Here is a 24217-nt window from a genome sequence, read left to right on the forward strand (position 1 = left end):
TTCAAAGTTTACACCTACAAAGATAGCAAGTTGATAGAATAGCAGCTACTGCATTAGCATGGATATTCTGATGGATATGAAGTGTGACACTCACATGTCTCTCTCCCCTTACTGACCACAACCCACAATGTTTGTCAGATGACCACACTGTCATGGGGCACTGACCAAACATATGAGGCAAAACTATGGACATACATCATACATCTCAGTGGACAGCATTTGTACTTACCCTGCAATGGTGTAGTCTCCACACCTCAGTAATGTCCATCTCAAAACTAAGAAAGGGGCCAAGGCCTACATGAAGGCCTTATATATTGCACTGTGGTGCCATGTAATTGGCAAATGATAGTGCAATTCAGCTGTTTTGGATGCAGTTAGCAATTCTGAGACTCAGATCAGTTCAGAGGCAATTACCTGTTAATGAGCATTACCTACAAAAGGCAAGCAACTGCTTCTGGGGAACATGTCTTTATGTAGTTTTACTCACACAGATGGCACACGTTCAAAGCATTTGCAGAGGAATGCTTTAAAACAAGGAATACATCACTCTACCAGGTATGTACTAAATTTCCCCATAAAACAGGATGCAGATGGGAGGATGGAGATATGGGCAATAGGGATTAGAACAGTAGGCTTGTATTAGATCTATGATATTGACATGTCAGTGATAGTCTGCTGTCCAACAGCTACAGGCATGCCTCTCAACTGTCCCTGCTTTGAATCACATCTCTGCTCTGTCCCCGTCAATCCGTCCTACAATGGTTGGCTGTTGTAGTAAAGATAATAGATTACACACAAGACATAGTGACACTAAGTAAGGGTGTACAGTCCTGTATTTCACCTCCTCTCAATCTGTCAATGTCACACTTAAATAGTACTAACATTGTAAAAGTGTCCCTGAATGTACCTGATGTACTCTGGCTAAGTCCCTGTTTCATGGACATTTGTTACTCTCTGCTTGAGAGCTATGCCTAACATACCACTCAACCTCCTACAGTAAGAAATAAGGACAAAGCCATAATTAATGGGGAGACAAAGGCCAAAACTCAGTGACAGAGTATACATATTGGCCAATGTGAGTAGACTAACAGATGCTACTGTAGTATAAGTGTTTTCTGAGGGGGTCTAATGGCTGACAATTAAATTCGGTTTTAATTGTCTGAAAGCAACCATCAATGATTGCATGACCATTTGTCAGACATCCACAAGTTTGTGCAAAAAAAAGACCACATCTATAAGCCAAACATGGTGACATTCTGCAAACATCTGCATAGGTGAGCGGTATGATGTCTACAGGGATCATATACTACAGCAGATTTGCATTGCTGTCTCTCACTGTAGCACACTGGTGTTGCTGGACTGTCCCCATATACTTGTTGTAATAGCACCCTGATATTTGTCCAGTGGTGGCCGTATGACATATTAGTGGGATTTTCCCATAGGTGACACATCACAGTACACTGCAGTGATGGGTGTAGAGACATACAGCAGAATCTGTCATGGCACACAGGGACGTTATCCAATATTGCTACTATCTTGGTGATAGCCACACATGTAGTGTGTTGGCAAACTGTGGGGTATGATGTGTGAGGGAGCAATGGATAGTGCAGGCCATTATGGGTGTGTAGAGTCTGTACATAGTGGACACCCATGTATCTGGTCCTGTAATATGTTCCTCCTTGTTGTCTTGCAGGAACAATGTACCAGTGGAGACATCCACTATTTTCATCTGCAGAAAATGATGCTATACTGGATGCCCTCAGACTCAGCCATTACATCCTGCTTTCAAGGGGTCACCACAATCATGAACAGTGGGCAGCATTGTGGACCAACCTTGTGAGGGCTGTTTATCAGATTGGCCAACAGAACAGGACCTACAAGCAGGTCTGACAATGGGCCACAGATTTGGTCAATGCAGCACATTAAAAGGCAGCTGCTGTTGCCAGGGATTGTGCTGCCACTGGTGGATGGCCTGCAACAGAAAAAACATTCTTTTCCACAGAGGAATTTCTGGCAAACCTAGGATCAACCAACAGCTCCCAGGCAACTATAATGCCGTACATCCTGGAGGTGGGTGCCACAGCGTCCACATCAGAGGAGCATCCATGTAAGCTTACTGTGTTCACCAGTACAGTACATTAGCAGTCATTGTGGCAGGCTCTACAGACCAGTACATGGGTGTAAGATCTATCTGCATGGGGGGTTGGAATTAGCTTTTACCCACAGTTGTACACACATACTCAGAATGTCAGCATTATAGCCAGTATTACATTAGCTACTGTACATGTGGACATTTGCACATATTACCTTGTAACACTGCAACATTTGGTATTGCTGACATTACCACTATGGACACATGGTGACAATCCAGCGGCACAGGATGGCAAGGCAGCACAGCAGAGATATGATGTCAGCAAGGTATGCCAGTATACGTGCATGGCTCCCTACCTGCATATATATAGAACAGTGTGTCAGGGACAATGGGGACAGTCAATGTCATCACGATTTCATACCCTATGACACACTCTACTACCCTTGATACATGTTACCTGGGTATTCTGCACATAAAACTCTAGATGATGGTGGACATCAATTATGCTTATGTAGAGAAGGGCTATTTAAGGTCATCAGCTAATCACAGGGCTATAAAATGCATAACCATGGCACAGGGGTAAGCCATATGGCCATGACTCTAGTACACACACACACACACACACACACACACACACACACACACACACACACACACACACACACACACAAACACACACTAGATCTCCTACCTATCTAGTGTTACACACTACAACTCACATGTATATGTTGATGCAGGGACAGTACTTGTGGAGAACGCAAAGTGGCCTTGTGCTTGACAGCATATGTGGCCTGTAGAGTGATACTGCTTTGTACTGTTATTGTAGCTAGTGTCCTAGGGGTGGGATACCTGGTAATATCTCTTTTATACGTGTACACTTATCAGTCTGGCCATATGTGGCTGTTTGCAGTTTGATAGGCAGACATGTGTCCAAGGAGAATAAGGCCTGTCCAAGGCACATGTTGCACTCATTGTACATTATACTACCTGCATACTTATGTCTGTCTGCAGGGTGACTGTCTGCAAGTAGAGGAGTCTGTGGGTGAGTGGATTATGTACTGTTGCAGCATTGGTCTGGTGCCATCGGACAGCTGTTGTGATGTGTATGAGCAGATAACCCCAGCATTCAGGGGTATGTGGAGACATTCTTAAATCCCCACACATATCTATATAAATGTGTATAACAGGGATGTCTCCCTAAATGTAGTTGTGTGTGTATGTAATTTAAATGTGTTATGTAGATGTATGTGTGGAGTCAATGTATCCTTGTACTTTATATAGCTATATATACATCTTGTCATCATATAAATGCATGTGCCACATACTGATAGAGACAATAATCAAGTGTGAGGGGGACTGGGAGATACAAATATGTATATATAGTTATATGTATGTATATACAGACATATTTCCACATAGCAGGTCTTTGGGTGGTAGAGGCAACAGACTTGGGCTCAAGTTAGCTAAGTGTATGAGCATTCCCAGGGAAACTGCACAGAGGAGAGACAATACTGACATAGTAAGAAAAGCATCCTGGCACAGTTGCTTATGGTTTAGAATTATATATTTTTTTGTTCTGGGATGAATATTCCCTGAGGAGAGCTGCAGGTCTTTTAGTAGGGATACTCTTTGGCCATCTTCAAAGGGAACCTTGCTGAATGGATGGGAGATAGGAAGTTCACCCCGGGGATCACGTCAGTCGACCTGCTGGATGGGTCCAGGGAAGTAAATATTGTGGGAATAAATAGCCAGGTAATTGTTATGGCTAGGCTTGTATAAGCCCTAAAGCCAATAGCCTAGTACCAACCTATGAACCTATGATTGTCAGTACTTGCAAGGTGGTTCCAGGCCAGACCTACCTGTACTCTGGTTGGGGATTATTGTGTGGCTGCTGCACCTGTTACCACAGTACTGCAGTTCCTGATATTACATCTGCTGTTTGCTGACCTTAATATGTGACTCAAACTTCAAAACTGTACAGAGCTTCACAGACTGTCCAGGCTTCTGCCTCATATTTTGACCCATTTCACATAACATTATGGTTTTCTGGCAAATTAGTGGCAAATCAGTGAAGACTGAAGTAAATAAATTATGACAGATGTTTGAGTTTCAGACTCCATGGACATCAGGAGAGTCATGCTAATGCAGGGTGTCTTATTCTATTGATATTCTAAGCTTATAGGAGCAAATATTTAAAAAATGTCCCAATTTTTGTGCCTTGGTCCCACTTTGTTCACTTTATTTGGCCAGATTTCCTGCTCTAAGAGGTTGAGTAGTATGATGTAACTGGGGTACATGGTGAAACACCACAATAGGGTGACAGTCTGCATATCTCTCCCTGTACATGTTTTTGCAGAATGTTCAGCATTTCACCCCATATGTCTGCTGTGTTCCTCATACATTTGTGGTTTCCTGGTGCTATACTGTAAACATCGGTCACTAACTTGTACCTGCTAACACACTTAAGTGATGGCCTTTACATCCTACAGCTAATATGACCTTTTGCAGCCTGCTGTTATACTAGCCACCTGCTAGGTTACTCAGAGCGTGTATAATGTCTGTCTGTAGGTATGGCTCTTCGTGCCCCGATTAAGTCTGGCTTTGTCCAGCTTTCTTGCAATAAAAGATTGAGGGGTTATGACAGTCTATGGAACTACCACTGCATGAGTACCTCACATGTAAAAGATTTTGGATGCTGCCAGATTGAAACCATCCACACCATCACACATGCAACTGTCCCTGGCCCAGTGAACCACACCAGTCACCAGACAGAAAGGTTTCGTTCCTCACATGATCAACAAGATAGAGGAATTGTCTGGTCTGCTAGTATATCATTGCAGACTTACTATTACAGCAGTTGTATGGGAACACTGATGTGTTTAGAGTGGGGGATGACCAGCCTATGCTCTGCTGGGTGAGAAAGTCATGTGACTGTCCTGTAACCTCACTGTTTGGCATCTCCCTGGAATAAAGTCATGCAGTTTCCAGCCATGTGGCCTAGTGGATATTACAGGGCACATACTAGTGAACAGAGTACCTGTTGTCCCAAGTGGCTGATAGATCTGTACAAGTAACCCAGTAGCCTAATATAGATCTCTGAAAGTAGCCCACTAGCACACTATATCTAGCCCAGAGTATTCCCTTGCATAGATTCGGCAGGTAGATACATATGCTAACATTTTGTAGTGCCCCTTACAAATGGTTTACAGGAGAGTGACTTACCTTGCAAATGCAGTAGTTAACAGACCTGTACTTCGGGGCTGACTCTGTCTGATGTATGCAGTCCACAGCCAATACATGGTGAGGTACAGGTTGTGTGGGCTGGGTAGCATCATTTTTACTAATATGTATGCAAGTCCGAGTAAGGTGTCAGTCCCTAGGGCTCTAGGTTGTCAGTGCATGTGCTATGTGTTGTCTCCTGGCCAAGGCCAGGGCATCTTGGGCATGCCTACATCTGCCTACAGGGAGAACCTCAGGGGGTTCCTCCTCCGATTCCCCCTGTGGGTGCAGCTGTGGTGATCTAGGTACTGGTAGGAGCTATGTATCCCTTCTCTTTGCTGATCCTGCTGCAGCTGCTTCCACAGGATTATATTGTGTAATATGGCACATGCTGTGAACATCTGTGCACATTTGGCTGGAGAGTACTGCAATAGTCTAGCAAATATATCAAGGCACCAGAACTGTGACTTCAGCAGCCCAAACACACACTCTATGATGTTCCTGGTTTGTGCGTGTGCCTCATTACGGCATTCTCTGGTGGGTATGTGTGCATTTCTGATGGGTGTTATCATCCATGGTTCCAGTGTGTAGCCAGCATTCCCAAGTAAATGGCTATTTGGAATGTCCCTCTAGCAAATATCTGGTACAGCTGTGATGCATGCCAGTTATGGGAGTTGTGATAACTGCCAGGGCTGCCAGCACACACATTCATGATAATGCCTTAGGCATTGCACATGACATGGCAGTTGATGGAGTGGTACCCCTTGCAGTTGATGTAGATTCTACCCTCTTCACCAGGTGATGCCTTGATGTGTACATGAGTGCAATCTATGGCATCCCGTACCTTAGGGTAGTGTGCTACACAGTAGAGCAGTCGCATACTGCTGGCCCTCTCCTCAGAGGTGTGGGGAAAATAAATGTGCTCATTGGCATGTTGTAGCATGGCATCCAGGAACTGGTGGATTACCCTGGAAGCAGATGCCTGTGAAACCCCCATCATGTCCCCAGTTCATCTTTGAAAGTTCCTATAGCTAGTATCCTAAGAGCTATACATACCTTTGTTTCCAATGGGATGGGTTCCCCTCTGTTGGTTCTGGCTCCGAGTTGAGGTTGGCAGAGCTCAGTGAGTTCTTGTAGTATGTCCCTGTCCACTCTGTAGTGCTCTACAATCTCCAGTTCTTGGTAGGTTACCCTGGACCTGAACACTCTTCTCTTTCTCAGTCTAGGCCTAGGGTCAGCATCAGCAGCAGCTGCATTAACCTCAGCATCTATCACATACATATTTAGCAGACCTGCAGCAGCCCCTAGCATTCTCTAGGTTCAAATTCCTAAGTCTCTACTCCAATGGTGCAAAGTATGGGAGAAATCAGATAGTAGGGTGTATGCATACTTTATAGTGCTTTGCTGTAGGTGTAGCCTGTGCAATTGGCTACCTATGATGCATTTCACCTGCCAAGTACATCATTAAGGGGTTTAATGGCCCTACCTTAAGTGCTACACGCTCATCAGTGATTGATATATCATTGGCTTTCTCAGCTGATTTTTTTTTCCTTTGGACAGCACTGCAGCGCACTGTGCAAACCTGTACCACACAGATAAACCAGGCTTAGCAGTGAGCAGACATGCTCCCATGGAAGGACATGCTCAGCATGGCTGTGCTCAATGCAAACATGCTCAAACCTGCTGAAATATGTACCCCTAAGGTAAACAAAGTTTAGCATTCACTGGACACCCCCCTGCTGAGCAGAGTGGTGCGCAGCACAAACAGATGAGCTTAAAGGTTTGTGGATACACCCCACTTTTGATGTCAGCTACCTCTTTTGTGGACACCAACACGGTTCTGTCTCAACAGGAATGGTATCTAAGGACACAAATATCCATTTGTGCTATTCAGTAGCCCCAGCTCATTTGCATACATATTTGTGCACAGTACCTGAAAACTACACAGTTTCGGGCCCTGCCTTGTTAGCAACCACAGCAGTCCTACATTGTACATACTCCACACAGTGTCCTTTAATGTATTACTGTTACATACTCGCAAATTATGTTTTTTACAACAATTTTCTATTTTTTTTCCATAATGGCATGTTTGTGCACTGTGGCAGGCCATGCAAACCTACCCAGGGTATGAAAAAATAAATAAAATTATTTTACATTATTTTCCATACAGTTTTGGACACATAGTGGTAACTTTTGCACATATCTGTGTCCTCTATACTATTTCTGCCCCTGTAGCTACACTTTTACAGCCCCTGTTGTCATTTTTACATCCTGTACATGGAATTTTCCATGTACATTACGGACACCAACACGGGGTCTGCACAACTGCCTATCTGCTTGCTGGATCACTCTACCTGCCTCATTTGCATGCATTTCACCTTCTTATGAGGTGATTTGCATGCTGCAGACACTTCCATGTTTGCACACTCATGCACACCCATCAGCTCTGTTTACTGTATTGCACACCTGCTTACTTCCATGTAAGCACCGTGCCACTCTGCCAACATGACAAATAAGTCCATGTAGGCTTTATTAAATTCCTCCAATTATTTAGTAATATTTATTGAAAAAATCTCATGCCTTGAGTTTTATTTCCTTGTTTGAGCCTGCCCATATGGAAAGGGTCTATTCAGCTCTCAGGAGTTCTAATATCTGGCTCTATTATTGTAAGACATAAAAAGGATGTTCTTTTTAATAACTAACATGAAATTGCTAACTTCTGAATAGTTTTTTTTTTCACAGTGTAGGCTTGTGTCAGGTAGGTGAATCTGATAAAAAAGGTATAGTGTTGCTGAGATGTTAGAATGATAGTTTAGTAACTGGTCATGACCTTTGGTCTGTTCTGTAAATCTCAGAAAGTATGTTTATTCCACAGGCAATAAAGCCTTACTTCCCTATAGAAAATAACAGCTAGCCATAACTAGTGGTACTATTAAGCTGAGATGTAAAAAACACTTTTTGCACACATGGATCAGTAAAACACTTGTAAGTTTCTACTCACTGGAGACCACCCCGAACACATTTCTTAAGGAGTACTCCCTCCCTTTTTAAACTTGTTACTGAAGCATCTATACAGAACTGTCTAGTAATGAGGAATTATTTAAAGTGACCAAGAATTTCTCACTATGGGAATTGTACCAGTGTTCAGTCATAATTAATTTATTTTATTGGAAATGGATTTTCATAAGTTATAATTTGCTTTCAATTCTATGTAAAGATAAAAAATCTACTGCATGTATACTGTTTTCAGCAATGCATTTCACATTAAACCTTCCTTGAAAGATTTCTTTATGAGCAGAATTAATGATTTTAAAGAAGAGCAGTAGGGCATACATTCTTTGTATCTGTGTATCATTTGAACTAAATTTTTTCCACATAATATATTTACCTCTGTTTTAAACAGAAAAAAAAAGTAAAATCTAGCAGAGTAAAACTGCCCAGTCTTGTTCTTAGGATTACATTTTGTAAAACAGTGAATGTCCTATGCTAAGTCAATCCTAAGCCTATTTGCTGTGTTTACCACTTATCTTTGTGAATATTCACACATATTCATACCCAAACATTATGTTATTTATCACACTAGAGAAAGAGTGAAGGATTAATATTTCTAGCTTGGCTTTACATAGTCTTTAAAATACAATGAAGTCCAGCAATAAAATGTTGGAAGGATTTTTTTAATGAAATGGACAATAGCTGGGTATTATTCAAAAGATGAAATATACTGCAGAACCTTCCTTTTTAAGGTACAGTGGAGAAAGTAGACCATATTATTTATTTATTTGTTTGTTTTATGTTTATTTTTGGCAAAGAACATTTTCAAAAGATAAGAATTATTTATTCATTTATTGCATTTGTTTACGGGAAAGTCCACTGGGCCTAAAAGAGCTCATTTTCAGTGGATGCCCGGAGAGAAAAGCTCCGACAAGAACATAGATGCATTGATGCATTTTTCCAGTATTTTAGAGAGAGGTGAGAGAACAGCTATGGGTCAAAAGTTTGTGATGTCTGTGTTGGTGCCGCCTTTGTGTAAGGGGAGAATGAATGCTTTTTCCAGATGTCTGGGACAAGGGACTCTTTAATTGATCTGTTAATGAGTATGCTGATGGGATAAGCTATAGAGTTTGCAGCTAGCTGCAGGAAGTGTGGGGGTAGATTGTCTGGGGCTAGATGACAGGGTTTAAGCTTAAGTAAAAGTTTTTTGTATTGTGGCAATGGGTATGGGGGTGAATTTTAGGTTAGAGCTGTGTGTAGGATTGTTTTCTGGGATGGTTTCGTCATTAGCTGTCTTGGTGGTGGTGGTGTTAACCATAGGATAGGTGGTGGTTATGTTAGCTACGGTGTCAATAAAGTAGGAATTGAAGAGGGTGTTAAGTTTGGTAAAGGTTTTGTGTGGGTCAGGGGATGGGTTGCTTTGAGAACTTGGATGTAATAGATGGTAGATGGAGGACAAGAATTTTTTGAGATTATTTTTATGTTGGCTTTGTAGGTGGAGGAAGTTGGCTTTTTTATCATTGGTTATTAGACGTTTTGCCTGGTTACAGAGTTGTTTGCTTTTCTGCCATGATTTACAGATTTTATCCCTTGTGGACATGACTTATTTTGTGGATTTTGAGAGCCAGCTTGAATGGTTATGTTTTATTTGTTTTTGGCGGGTGGGTGCTTGTCTATTTAGGATGTCTAGGAATGTTGAGTTAAAGAACTGAACAGCCTTGTTAATTGGTAGGTATTTGAAGGGTTCCCAATTTACTTTAGCTAAGGTTTCATTAAATATGGATGGCTGGAACTTAGTCAAATTTCTGGATGATTTGTATTGGTGTTGCCCTGGGTTGGGGTGGTTTGGCATAGGATATATGCTGGGTGGTGGTCGCTAATGGTATTAGGTAGTATGCCTGCAGTGATGATAATGTTAGGGTGGGACACTAATATCTGGTCTATTGCGAAGCCCCAAATGTTATTTTTTTGGGGTCTGGTGATTTCTTCAATTAGTTGAGAGAAGTTGTAAAGGTTTATGTTTTTTGAGGGATTGTTGTGGGCAATGTCTAGCCAATCAATGTTTACGTAACCTAAGATGATGGTTTCATTACCTATGTTTTGTGAAGTCCAGGCAAGTATGTTTTCTAATATTGGTATGTTGTTTCCTGGAGGAATATAAAGAGCAATTATGCAAATGTTTTTATGGTTGTTAAGTTTTAATATAGAGATTAGTACTTTGGCTGGGGAGAAGGTGGGTGTTGGTTTTGAGTAGGGAATTAATGTATATTTGCTAGGGAAGAGTATTGCTGTTCCTCCTCCTCTCTTGTTCAGCTGATAGGCTCTCAAGCATGAGTAGCGTGGGGGAAGAAACGGGTCTACTTCAAAACATCTAAAACCCATAACATCTAGTTTCATAACATTGAGACCAGAACATCTAAAACCCAAAACATCTAATACCCATAACATCGAATTTCATAACATCTAACACTACAAATCACATGAAAATAACTCAGTGTCTTTTACATATGATTTCAACCAGGTTTCAGTAGCTGCTATATCAGGGTTGTTTTGTGAAATCCATGCCTGGAGTTCGGGTATCTTGATTCTAAGGCTTTGGAAGTTTATGGTTGAGAGCAAGAGAGATTTGCTAAGTTTGCTAGGGCTGGGGAGGGTTGGGATGTATATCACCACACTGGGATGTAATGGTTTGCCAAATTATGTGAGCTATACTTAGTTTTTTCTTGAAAATGGTATAGTTGCTGGTGGTGGTGTGACAATGGGCGTGTCTGAGGAGAGGTAGAATTTTTACTTTGGATAGTACAGAAGTATTAACTGTGAATAAGCTAGGGTGGATGTTTGAGTAACTTGGTAAATGTGAGTTATGCATGGTGGTTGTACAGGTGGATGTAGAAGGTATGTTGGGTATCTGGAAGGTTGTGATTATTATTAGGACAGACAGCGTAAGTGAGAGAACTGAAAGCATAGAAAAGGTAGTGAGGGATATAATGGTGGTTGAATGTAGTGTGATAAAACTATATGGCCCTATTTAGAATGGGTGGGGAGGTAGTTTAGTTTAGAGGTAAGGTATGACTGTAGGAAATAGGAGGGTATAGGATAGGTGGAAGAAAGGTGTGGGAGGGGTAAGGTTAGGAATAAGGATGATGTTGTGGGTGGAGGGAGGGGATTGGAGCGGATCCAGTCCCCACAGAGAGAAGGGCTGAAGTAGTGTAAGTTGAGGAATAAGCTTAAAGATATCAGTATCTAACAAAAGACTGATCTGAGTAGCTGTGGAATAGTTTAAATAATTATCACTGCAAGCACACAAACAAGGTTGTTTGGCAGTTATGGAGAGAGTTGTGATTAGTATAGAAACTATAATGAAAGTAAAAGCAAAACTTTACCAAATTAAACAGTAAATGCTTGGGACTGGAACACTGTGCGAGTGTAAGGCTGTTTCTAGGTATTATGGTCCAATCTAGTGGCAGTTGGCTGGATCCTTTCACTGTTGTTGTGCATACACCTTTAAGCCTCAACACTTTACAAAACTAAATTGTAATTCACCTGTTACAACAGACAAGCTGGAGGGAGTCAGGTTCTTGCTTCCCAGAGGTTTTACTTAGTTAAGACAGCCAGCCTCAGTGGAGAAGGTAGAAATTGCTTTATGCAGTTAATCCCAGGTGGTGGTGGTGGGGGGGGTCACGCAGGAAAGAAACCCATGCAAACTGAAAAATAAAGGTAAATAAGGCAGAATTAGCACAAAGGTTATAAAATGTGAAGTGGAGAGCATGCAAGGAATAGAGCTGGAGAGTAAAATTAATTATATTGCATACATTATAATTAAAATTGATTATAGTGCATACAGTATCAACTCTGTAAAACCACAGACTAACAGCAGTAACATGCAACCTCTAAGTTAAGTGATAACAGCTGTATAATTCAGCAGTGAACACATTGCAGGATATAATGCACAAAGTATGGCTGTTCTAGGACAGTGATTCTAGAGTTATGTTATTCAGTATAAACTAACAGTAAATAGTTATGGAGAGTTGTGATTAGTATAGAAACTATGATGAAAGTAAAAGCAAAACTTTACCAAATTAAACAGTAAATGCTTGGGAATGGAACACTGTGTGAGTGTAAGGCTGATTCAAGGTATTATGGCCCAATTTAATGGCAATTGGCTGGATCCCTTCACTGTTGTTGAGCATACAACTTTAAGCCTCAGCACTTTACAAAACTAAATTGTAGTTCAGCTATTACAATAGAAAAGCTGGAGGGAGTCAGGTTCTTGCTTTCCAGAGGTTTTATTTAATTAAGATAGCCAGCTTCAGTGGAGAAGGTAGATATTGCTTTATGCAGTTAATCCCAGGTGTGTGTGTGTGTGTGTGTGTGTGTGTGTGTGTGTGTGTGTGTGTGTGTGTGTGTGTGTGTGTGTGTGTGTGTGTGTGTGTGTGTGTGTGTGTGTGTGTGTGTGTGTGTGTGTGTGTGTGTGTGTGTGTGTGTGTGTGTGTGTGGGTGGGAAACACGTGCAACCTATTACAATAGAAAAGCTTGAGGGAGACAGGTTCTTGCTTCCCCGAAGTTTTACTTAGTTAAGATAGCCAGTTTCAGTGGAGAAGGTAGACATTGCTTTATGCAGTTAATCCCAGGTGTGTGTGTGTGTGTGTGTGTGTGTGTGTGTGGGGGGGGGTCACGCAGGAAAGAAACACGTGCAACCCCTATTACAATAGAAAAGCTGGAGGGAGTCAGGTTCTTGCTTCCCAGAGGTTTTACTTGGATAAGATAGCCAGCTTCAGTGGAGAAGGTCGATATTGCTTTATGCAGTTAATCCCAGGTGGGTGGGGGGGTCACACAGGAAAGAAACCCGTGCAAACTAAAAAATAAAGGGAAATAAGGAAGAATTAGTGCAAAGGTTACAAGAATGTGAAGCGGAGAGCATGCAGAAATAGAGATGGAGAGTACAATTAATTATATTGCATACATTATAATTAAAATTGATTATATTGCATACAGTATCAGCTCTGTAAAACCACAGACTAACAGCAGTAACATGCAACCTCTAAATCAAGTGATAATAGCTGTATAATTCAGCAGTGAATACACATAGGATATAATGCAGTTGTATAATTCACCAGTGAATACACACAGGATATAATGCACAAAGCAAAGTATGGCTGTTCTAGGACAATAATTCTAGAGTAATGTTATTGAACTGCGTTCACTTAGCCTTCTATAAAAGCAATTGTAATGTCCAGCCTGTGAGTCTTCAGGTACAGTAGCATGCCATAGGAATGCTTACAAATGTAATCAGAACATGAATAACCTCTGCAAAACAGTTAACAGGATGCCTTGGCAGATATTCAACAATTAAAGCTCTACCTTCATAAAACAAGATAAAAATAACAAGCAGTTTGTAAGTTAGAACATTAGCCAGCTCTCAGAACATATAGGAGTTCTGAACAGCAGTTACAACTTAGCACCATCAAATGACTCAGCAGTTAACAGTAATAAGAAGACTGTAATGCAAATTAGCTGTAGTATACATGTGATACTGCTCAACTTACTTGCTGTGCAGGCACAACAAACAGAGGGGTAGGGAAGGTACAACAGCTATAGGATGAAATGAATGTGAGTCAGGTAGTAGAGTTGGATTAAAGATGGCACCCTAAGAGGGGGCTGACTAATGAAGATAATCAGGGGGTGAGGGTGGGAGCAGCAGATAGGGAGAATGGAGTAGAGAGCAGCCAGAACAGGATTAACCAGGAACTTATGGATCTCTCCCCCCACAGGGAGAAGAGCTAAAAAAACTATCAGTGTAAGGTGAGGAATAAGCTTAAAAATATCAGCATCTAACAAAAGACTGATCTGAGTAGCTGTGGAATGCTTTAAATAATTAATGCTTTAAAATAATACTTTAAATAATTATCATTGCAAGCACACAAACAGGGTTGTTTGGCAGTTATGGAAAGAGTTGTGATTAGTATAGAAACTATAATGAATGTAAAAGCAAAACTTTACCAAATTAAACAGTAAATGCTTGGGACTGGAACACTGTGCGAGTGTAAGGCTGACTCAAGGTATTATGGCTCAATCTAGTGGCAATTGGCTGGATCCCTTCACTGTTGTTGAGCATACAACGTTAAGCCTCAGCACTTTACAAAACTAAATCGTAATTCACCTATTACAACAGAAAAGCTGGAGGGAGTCAGGTTCTTGCTTTCCAGAGGTTTTATTTAATTAAGATAGCCAGCTTCAGTGGAGAAGGTAGATATTGCTTTATGCAGTTAATCCCAGGTGTGTGTGTGTGTGTGTGTGTGTGTGTGTGTGTGTGTGTGTGTGTGTGTGTGTGTGTGTGTGTGTGTGTGTATATATATATATATATATATATATATATATATGTGTGTGAGGGGGTGTCACGCAGGAAAGAAACCTGTGGAAACTATTACAATAGAAACGCTGGAGGGAGTCAGGTTCTTGCTTTCCGGAGGTTTTACTTAGTTAAGATAGCCAGCTTCAGTGGAGACAGTAGATATTGCTTTATGCAGTTATTCCCAGGTGGGGGTGGGGTCACGCAGGAAAGAATCCCGTGCAAATTGCTGTGCATGTGCAACAAACAGAGGGGTAGGGAAGGTACAACAGCTACAGGATGAAATGAATCTGAAAAATACTTACAATGACATAATAAGGCAACTTCTTAAGATAGTCATGGTACATTCATTAATGTTGTTATATGCATTCCACTGAGTAAATGTATTTGGTCTAACATTATATTAGTCATTTGGCTGAAATCAGGATTGAGATCACAGCTCTCAGTAGCTCTGTGGTGTGCCAGTTTTAAAACAAGCCCTGTCTCATGATGTGAAAACAGAAAATCATTGTGGATAAGACATGCAAATCATTCTGAAGTGGGGTCAGACCTGTGGGTACTCTTTCCAAATAATTAACACTTATATGCTTTTGAGGCCTTTGAAAAAGAAGTCAAGTATTGTTCATTTATCCATGATGAAGTTATCTCTCTCTCTGTTTTGACTTTTTTCTCTTTCTGTCACTGTGTGTCTTTATACTTTTTTTAGTCATACTACCTGATACAAAAGTTGAAGCTCGGTGTATACGTAATAAATTAGAAAACGTATTCCGCTTCTTTAAATGAATATGTGTGTTTTAGCATTGTATTCCTTCTAAAATATATTTATGGAAGAACTACATATTTTATACTGATGCAAAAATGTATACCATGTTGCATGTATTATGCAATTTAGAAGTAATAAAAACACCATGATGACCCAGTTAACTAGCATTTTATTTTACATTGCTGTTCTTTTTCATAGTAATATGACAAAAAAGCTGTGTAAATTTTTTTTTAAACAATGCACTATATTTCCCCAAGACATTTAAAGGAAACTTTACAGCAGCACACAGTTACAGAACATGTTTAAATCAAATGTAGCATTATAAGTAAAAATAAATAAAACCCCAGCCGTATGTTTCTAAAATGTTTCTAACAAACAAAACCTACTTGTCCTGGCCCCGCTTTGAACAAACCACTCTGGACATGAAAGCCATTTGACGACCTTTATTATATATTATCATACATGAACTTCAAACATATAAACAATATCAATTGCCATCAGCCACAACAATCCTCAGGGCAGAGTAACAACTCACCCTCCTCGAACACCTTAGGGCAGTGTACCTGCTCACCCTGAAACTTCCTCCACCGGGGCAGCGTACCTGCTCACCCGCCCCCCCCACAAATAATAGGCAGCCTACCTGCTCACCTTCCACCACACAAAACCATTGGCCAAATCAAACCACATCCTTAGAGGGGGAACAGAAGAAGACAATTCTGTCCCTCTTCTCCGCTCCTACCAACCAAATCTTCCTCCACCAAAAAAGGGAGGGTGGGAGGAACCAACTTACGCCAAATGTAACAACATCCTTTAGCTCCCTTTACTTAAACCCATCCTGAGTCCCATCCTTCCTTAACTCACTTCCTTAACTACTGCAGTCCCCATTCACTACCTACATTGCGATAACTCTAGTGAATAACCAATCCCTTAATCCTTAACCTAGCTCTTCCCTACCCCTACCCCCTCCCTCCACTTACTCGTGGGTCCAGGACAACTTTGTTTGTGCCAAACTGCATTTGTCCCAGCCCCCCCCCCCTTTGAACAAACCACTCTGAACATGCAAAGCCATTTGACGACCTTTATTATATATTACCATACATGAACTTCAAACATATAATCAGTATCAATTGCCATCAGCCACAATGATCCTCAGGGCAGCGTAACAACTCACCCTGCTCAAACACCTCAGGGTAGCGTACCTGCTCACCCTGAAACTTCTTCCACCGGGAAAGTGTACTTGCTCACCCCCCCACACACAAATAATAGACAGCATATCTGCTCACTTTCCACCACACAAAACATTGGCCAAATCAAACCACATCCTTAGAGGGGGAACAGAAGAGAACAATCCTGTCCCTCTTCTCTGCCACCAGCCTGATCCCATGCTGTTCCCCCTCCTAAATCTTAACCTGCAGCATCTCTTGTAGAAAGAGCTTGAGATGCAAATTAAACAAATCTAAACCAATTTCATTCAGATGAACTTCATCTGTATGATACCAACCTACCTCTTCTTGCCCAAAGTCTGCATGTTGAATGATATGTATCCCCGATTTCCTTAGCTGCCCCTCCAATGTATGGTTTACAAACCTCCTGGCCCTTTCAATAGCATTATAACCACACGCCTCCCTCCAAAACAATCGAGAAATACACTCTGACCACACAATTTGCATACCCGGGTACCTATCCTGTAGTCTCCACAAATCCTGCAAAATAGTCTCCGCTAAACACTTCTTTGTCAAAATACCCAAGTCATTACCTCCCAAATGAATTATTATTATATCAGGACACCCTATCTGCAATTTAGCCTTCTGAAATTCAAACATTAACCTGTCCCAATGCCTAACCCTAACCTCATGCCAAAACACAGAACATCCTAAATAAGATAAACCCAGATTACTTCCATCCTCCCTGATTAAGGCACACTTCTCAGCCCAGTGGATATATGAATGGCCCAAAATGAGCATACGCTTCCCTAAAAGAAAAAGAAAATTTGTTAATAACCACAAACAGTACTATCTAATATAAGATAAAAAGGCATTTGAGGACCACCTGCCCGCCCTCTTAATATCCTCAATTGAACTACCCTGTCTAGCCAAATCTGAAGCCCTCCCAATTCTAAAAGAATGAGCTGCAAACTTCTCAGCAAGAAATCCCATGCAACCCAAAATCCTCCTAATTAAAGTAATAAACCTATTACTGGAAACTACCCTGCCATCCTTTGACCAACAGAGCAACCCCTCTGAACACCTCAACCTCCTACTCCTAAATTCTGTAATCCAAGTTACTAGGCAAAGACGAAGGTTCCTGTCCACTTTGAGCACTACCATACATCCCCTACCCAACTGATCCATCTTGCTTTTCTGTATTACGATGTTGACCTCCCTCTCAGTCACTATAACATCCTTCCAACATAAGGAACCTAACAATTCCGATACCCTGAAAGCACCAAAATATAACCACGTGCATAGAGTGCCCCACATAAAATAATCCAGCAACCCACCATGTAATAATCCTAAACCCTGTAACAAAATCTTCAATATTCCCCTTGTAATTGGCAACCGTGTATTCCTACGCTCCACCATCACCATCCTCCTTCCTCTCAACATATGTCCTAATGTCCAGGACTTCATAAAATCTTGCAACCCCCCCCCCCAATTTAGCAAAATTGCTAATAGCCACCAGATCCACTTTAACCCTCTGCAAAGCCTTACCTTTCTCCCAAGCACTAGCCACATATCCTAACAATAATTCCTCTGACCATACTCTTACCTCTTCCGGCAATCGCAAAACAAATTGATTACAATCAAAAAGAGCCCTACCATATTCCTTCTTCAAAGAAGAAGCCCAGGAATGCTGCACCAGATGCCTGACTATCCTGTCCCAAGCTTCTACACCTCCTCCGGCAATGTTTCTGGCACCTCGACTGCCCCCGGAGCCAACCCACGAAACCTGCAAAACTGAAAGCAAGATAAACGATCAGCAATATCATTCTTAACACCAGGCACATGTACAGCTGTAAAAGAAAAATGTATTAACAGGCTCTGCAATACCAATTTCCACAATATTCTCAACAGCAATTCTGCCCTAGCTGTCTTCTTTTGTAACACCTTCACCATAGCCATATTATCCAAATGAAAAACTACCCACTTGTCCCTCAACTGCTCCTTCCACACCACTGAAGCTGCCCATATTGGCATCAGTTCTAAAAAAGTAACATCATGCCTCCATTCCTCATCCCACTCTGGAGGCCATTGCACTGCAAACCATCTTACTCCAAAGTAAGCCCCCATGCCGATACCTCCTGCTGCGTCAGTAAACAACTAAAGTTCTTCCTGACCCATCCAATCTGATTGCCAAAAAGAAATCCCATTAAATTTTTGCATAAAACCATCCCACAACTTCAAATCCTCCCGCACTAGCCTGGTTACCCTAACCCAATGATGTTTGCTCCTACCCTCTTTTAGCATATAAGCTAATGCCCTGCAAAACTTCCGACCCGGATGTACCGCTCGACAGGCAAAGTTCAAAAGACCCTACAGTTCCATGACTGAAACAACCCGAATCTTATTCTTGTCCAACACCCCCATATAGCTGACCGCAGCCTATTTATCTTATCCTGAGGAAGATGAAACAATCCCCATTCAACATCTACCATTAACCCCAGGAACTCCAACACTCTTGCTGGGACTTTCATATTGAGCTGTGCCAAAGGTTCACCCAGTTCCTCACACATACTGGTAAATTCCTGCAACCCCTGCTGAGCCCCCACCCTCCCTTCCCCGACTAAAAAGAAATCATCCAAATAATGCACCACCTTCTGCATTCCCAGCCTCTGATTCCAAATCCAATGTAAAAGGGTACTAAATTTCCTCAAACGTCGCACATGCCAAGGAACAACCCATTGACATGGCAGGGTCAAAATGTACTTACCATCTACCTTTATCCCCAACAACGGCCAATCGTACCTCCTAATGGGCAACAAATGGAAAGCTGATTCAATGTCAACCTTAACCAACCACGGCTCCCGAAATTCTCTGATCACCTGCACTGCATCGTCCAAAGAGGTGTAACGCACCCTAACTTCTTCGTCCCCAATAAAATCATTCATTGACCTCCCTTCTGGAAAGGAAAGATGATGAATCAATCTAAACTCCCCTGGCCATTTCTTTGGCACTAAACCCAATGGCGACACCTTGTAGCTAACAAAAGATGGCGTATCAAATGGACCCCACAAATGCCCTGCCTTACACTCCTTATGTACCAACTCTTCCAAAACGTACTCTTTCCCTTGCACTGAATGGAGGTTCTTACAACCCCCCAACCCCACCGTGGACTTAATAGGAAATCCCTGCCGAAACCCTTGAATGTCCTCAGTCTTAAGAATGAAAAATGGACACTGGCAAAGCATATCCTCCAATACCTCCACCTTAATGGAGAAAGGCAGCCCTCCCCCTATTACCTCTAAAGGATCACATTCCCCTGAGTCCAAAAAAATTGCCCCTACCTCAAGCTGTCTGTAATCCCCGAGAGGAAAGAAAATCTCCCTCTTGGCCCATACCGGTGTTGTTCCATCCACCAAAACCCAGCTGTCCACAATAAGCCACCGAATGATTTCCTCCACATCTTGAGCAAGTATGTGCAAATTTGCACCCAATCCATGAACAAGTCCCTTGTTAAATGACCAACACACCTCACCTGCCTCATCCATGCTCATCCTCGTATTAAACCCACCAAAGCTGTCCAACATTGTAGCCAGCCATATATCAGGATGACGCACCTCCCACCGCAGAGACTGGTCAGTTGCTTTCCATTTATGGAACTGCTCATCATACTATAACCATGCGTTCAGTGGAATCAAATGTTGTGCCTCCTGAATGGTGAAAAAATACCCCAAAAGGAGCAAAGCCAAAGCTCCATCCTTCTCCAGCTACACTGCCATGTAATAAATAAAGGCAACCACCCAGTTGTCCCAAGTCCTGGGCTTAAGCTTACCTGTCCTTTTCCTACCCAGCGCTGCTAACACCACCAACAAGTCCTTGCTAGTGTCTGACTCTGCTTCTACTAACCTCTGGACCCCTTCTGCATCTAGCAGCTCAAACACATCCACGTACTCACCTTTCCAGATTTTTTCTTTTACCATCCCCAAAATGTGCGGGATTAAAATAACTCCTCTATTGCCCTGTCCCAGCACCTGAGTAGCTAGCCAGTCCCCTGGCCGCAGCCCAAAATCTGATCCTACTTCTGGACCAGTCAAGCTGTCCTTAGAGCCCAGGTCCACTCCAACCATCTGTCCGCCTGGACACCTAGCTGCCTGCACCAACCCCCTTTGCACTCTGTCTGACACTATTTCTCACCTTTCTATATCCCCATCCAACAAGACCTCATCAACAGCCTGTGCCTCAACACCCTCACCACCTAGTTCCCCAACCATTGGTAAATTAATATTATTACCTGCACCTTCACCTTACGACATACTGGGAACAGTTGCCTCCACTGTAACCATCTATTTCTCCACCTGCTGCCTTTCCCCCCAGCCTGAAGTCATCACAGGGTGCCGTCTCTTTCTGCCTGAAACTTGCTTTGGCTCCACCTCGGACCTCGTCACATCCTGGAATAATTCTTCCACTTGGGCTACAATAGCCTGCCACCGTTGTTGCAATTCTGTTAACTTAACCATCTGCATCCACAATACCTACAGGTCATCTGGATGTAAGCTAGCTGTTACTGCACCACCAACTCACACCACATGTAACTACTTCCTTTAGCTCAATACACTTAAACTCATCTTGAGTCCCACCCTTCCTTACCTCACTTCCTTAACTACTCCAATCCACCTTCACTACCTACATTGCCATGACTCTAGTGATTAGCCAATCCCTTAATCCCTAGCATAGCTCTTCCCCACCCCCCCACCCCGTCCCTCCACTTACTTTTGGGTCCAGGACAACTTTGTTTGTGCCAAACTGCATTTGTTACAAGAGCTATACCTGTAACACTGTTATGTTTATGAGGTAAATACAGTATTGTTTATTTACTTACTTTTGTTGACTGTTTCTTTGAGGCTGTGTCCATGATTAACAAGTGGTGATTTGGCCAGGATACCATAGTAATTCTTCAGCTTTTGTTAGGATAGCTTCCTGTAGGAACCACAGCAGAAGGAAGCATTGAGCAATGAAGGAGCATGAAGCTGAGAACGGAAATGGTTGAAGTATATAATTTCAATAATGGATGTCTTTCAGCATTGTTTACAAATCAGTTGAGTGACTGATTCTCAGACAAAGGAAAATATACATTATGGCCCAAGACAGTTGTAAAAGGGCACAAAATGTGGATATTACCAATACAAAAAAATATATCCAAAGTAAAATAACTTGACTGGAAAGAAATAAATGTTGAAAGGACTCCAGTCACAACTAAACAGCTTAAAGAATGTATTAAAATATAAAAAGACAGTAAAATAACATGATCACTTTCATCTCTGTGGTGAAACAAAAGTGCTCAATGCATTCCTAGACATTTCTCTATTAATAATAATCATATAATTATAACACTATTGTAACTATTCCTCTTAAGACAAATGACGTATCTATCATACTTTGCTTTACTTCCATTAAATTTCATAAGTATGTACAGCAGATATATCTGATGGTTAATTATCTTTGAAAAGTGCAATCATGTCAGTTTTGTTTGCTATTCTTTTTGCTTATGTGTGTATATGTATTCTGGGTTTCTACCCTGTTGTTTATTATTTAAAAGTTATTTTCTGGTATCTTTGTATTGTTTGGTACACTATTATTCATTATGCAAAAGTAATTTTCTGTTTCTCTTTGTATTGGAGCTTTTCTCACCTGGCCTCTTCTGAAAATGGGTTTCACACCCAGTCAGACTTTCCCAGTAACCAAATGTCATATAAACAAATTAATAGTTAAGTAACTGAATAATAATAATAATAATAATAATATCATATTATTAACAATCATAATCATAACAATACCCTGATCCTCTTGACAGAACTGTATGCACATGAAAGAATTATAACTGGGTCTACAATCATCACCCTCTATTATGTGTTGTTGACATGAATGATAGGATTCACTTCTCAAACTCCTCTCTCAAGCTGAATGTTTTAGCAACTATATCTTGAACACATGATAATCTGGCTATAATCAGACAACTAAAGAATAATCCACGACCTTGAAGAAAGGAACCGGAACTCTGATAAAGTCCACAAGGCTGTATTTTTATTTCTGAAGTATTCCAAAAGTCACAGATAAAATCACACAAGCGCTTTCGCTCAGGCAATCCTGAGCTTTATCAAGTGAAAACAAATTGCAGTGTGCAGTAACCTCCATTAAATAGCCTGGCAATTATACAATGAATTAATTAGTAAATCTAGTACTAAGGTGTGGTGCTTTAGAGTTGGGTGTTAAAAAAAGTTAGTCATTATATCAACTCAAAAAATGAAATGTTTGCAATAACATATGCACTTAAATAAAAATGACCAACCATAAAAAACATTTTAAAATGCCAGTTTCCTAGGTTTTCAGAACATAAAAGTCTGAAGTCTGATTGGGGTTGTAGATTGTTAAAGAATATGCTTAAAGATGTGTTTAGATTGTCAGTGAATTGTTAAAAAATTTTTTTTTTTCATTATTACTTTACACTGATAAAAACATGCAATAAAATATGCGTGAGATATTTTTAATGCCCATCCATATAACATTTCATATAGAATTTGATTTATTAGTCGGAATCCTATAACCGTGGATGTTCAATAATTTAATATGCTGTGTGGGGATGCTGTGGTATGAAGGGGGTCAAGTGTGAGAGTTATAACCTAGCCCTCCTAAGCTTGAGGACCGGTTTAATGCTGATCATCCCATTCAGACCTGGTGGCTTCCCTGCATTCATTCTCAACTGCCATAATAGTTCACGGTAGCCCAAGGTGGATTCCCAGTCACCACCTCTTGCGTCTGGCTCAACCTGTTCCAGAACTAGAAACTGGATTTTGGGTTCTGGGCAGGAGAGTGAGTGTTTGTAGAAGGCGTTGGTTTCCTTCTTCCTGGTCATGTCATAAAGATGCTCGTAGATACATTTTCTTAATTCCCTCTCGGTTTTGCCCACATAGAAACTTTGACAGTTGGTGCACATCCCCAAGTATACGACCCCTCTAGAGGCACAGGTGTAAAATCCTGTGGGGTGTATCTTGTAGTTCCTAGACGGGAGGTATGGTGCTGTTTCTTTGGATATGGCATGACATTGGGCACAGGCACCACATTTGAATGTGCCCAGCCTTGGTTGTTTTACCTTCATCTTTTTTCTTTGATTTCTTTCAAATAATGCCTTTAAATTAGCCCCTCTTTTACGAACAAAACTGGGTTTAGGTGGTATGTAGTCCTTTAGTTCTTCAAAGAGGGTTAAAACCGGCCAGTGATGTAAGATTGTTTCTTCCAATTCATAGGAATTTGATGAGTATGTGTGTGCAAAACTGTTAGTGTGAACAGTATCCTTGTTTTGTGTATTGTTGGTCACTGGTACAAACCCCCCCCCTAGTATTGGTTTGTAGAGGGAATGTCGTGCAGATTTTACCTCTGCTGCTAGAGTTAGAAATAGTTCCAGAGGGTAACCTCTCTCCAAGAAAAGGTTTTCAAAAATTCCACCTCAGAATCAAAATCTTTCTCCGTACTGCATATTCTACTTGCTCTGATGAGCTGCCCCTTAATGATCCCCCTCTTTTGATATGGTGGGTGGGCACTTTCAAAGTGTAGCAAGGAGTTAGAAAATGTTGCCTTGCGATGTAGTT

This window comes from Protopterus annectens, chromosome 3.part0 (genome assembly GCF_019279795.1).
Source record: "Protopterus annectens isolate FY-2018-M chromosome 3.part0, PAN1.0, whole genome shotgun sequence".
NCBI lineage: Eukaryota > Metazoa > Chordata > Ceratodontiformes > Protopteridae > Protopterus > Protopterus annectens.